Here is a 1,375-nt window from a genome sequence, read left to right as displayed (position 1 = left end):
TCCGGCTGAGCTATTAAGTTAGTCTCCTGGTGTCTAATCCTCTGTTTTACCACTGAAATAAATATAATTAAGACTGCACACTCTTCCTCAAAACACAGAAGAGCTGTAATTGCTATGCTATCCATCCCACATGAAAGCAGAGCATTACATTGAATAAAATCTGAAATTCAGTCAAACCCCTGGTGTAAAGCCTTCACACAGGCTTACAAGACAAACAGCTCACAAGGATGCAGTCACTAAAGGGTTTCAGTACATGCAAAGCAGATGTCAATGCCTCTATGCAAATCCAAATAAAAAAATTCAAGTAATCTGATAGGAAGCAAAATGAGTTTGTTTTAACATAAGCAACAGCTGGTCATCTCTAGGTTCATTATTCAGCCTCATAAAGAACTGCAAAATGTATTTGAGGGGAAAACAGACTAGATTTATTCTGTTCAGTATAATTTCTCTTTCATTGAGATATGCAAAGGATTAGTGAAAACAGGCATTATAAAATTACTAAAAACCAATGAGAAAGTAAACGGTGGCCTAAATAGGAACTTTTTTAAAAACCTTCCTCTTTTGTTTCATAATTACCATTGAAATCAACTGCAAAATTCCCATAGTGTGACATATTAGGACTGAAACAACAAACTTGAGTTTACTAGATTGGCCCAATTCTTCACTAGCTTACAGGACAGGGGTTAACAAAGCTCCTTCTGTCTGGAAATGAAGGCCTGCATTAATCAATAAATTCTAAATCTGCTGATAAAGCTTATGTTGAACTGCCAAGGAGTCTGTAGTTCCTTCATTATCACTGACCAGTTTCAATGGACTGTGCTACCTACACAACACCCTGCAGCACTTCCAGCCTCTTCCCAGACACAACAGCCCTCTTCCAACCTCCTTGTTCTGATCACGAGCTCCTCAGAAGCCATTAGATAGAAACACAATGTTTGAGTTTCACAAAGAAACAAAATGCCAGAAACTTCTCCTGACCAGGTCTCGTGTGGGGAAGGAGCTCCCTTGCTCTGCCTTGTGCCCCCTTCTCCCAGCCTCACCACTCAAGGCTGCATTTTGCACTTCCGCATCTCGAGCACCTGTGCTGGCAATCACTGCAGAGTTTTACAAAAGGCTTTTGACAAAGACTGAAGTGTGTTGTCATCTTATTGCAGGGGTTCCACACTGTTGTCTCCTTATCACAAGAGTTCCATACCTCCTTGGTGTTTCTCCTGGGCAGCTCCTCAGAGCACTGACTCCCTCCTCTTCACAAAGCAGCCAGCTGACTCCAACTCCCTTCTCAACCAGGCAACCACTCTTTTATAGCACTCTTCTTCTCATTGGGTACAGCTGTGGCCTGTTAAAGTCAGGCCTGTTCCTAATCTTTGATAATTGG

At 41.7% G+C, this 1,375-nt stretch overlaps 1 protein-coding gene across 1 annotated transcript in view; it reads right to left on the bottom strand.

Moving 5' to 3' along the window:
* Window positions 1–1,375, bottom strand: part of COP1 (COP1 E3 ubiquitin ligase) — a 119,147-nt gene that overhangs the window by 63,198 nt on the left and 54,574 nt on the right. The window lies entirely within an intron of this gene.

Source organism: Geospiza fortis, unplaced genomic scaffold (genome assembly GCF_000277835.1).
Source record: "Geospiza fortis unplaced genomic scaffold, GeoFor_1.0 scaffold399, whole genome shotgun sequence".
NCBI classification, from domain to species: domain Eukaryota; kingdom Metazoa; phylum Chordata; class Aves; order Passeriformes; family Thraupidae; genus Geospiza; species Geospiza fortis.
Note: the sequence above shows the minus strand (reverse complement) of the source record. Positions and strands in the feature narration are given on the sequence as shown.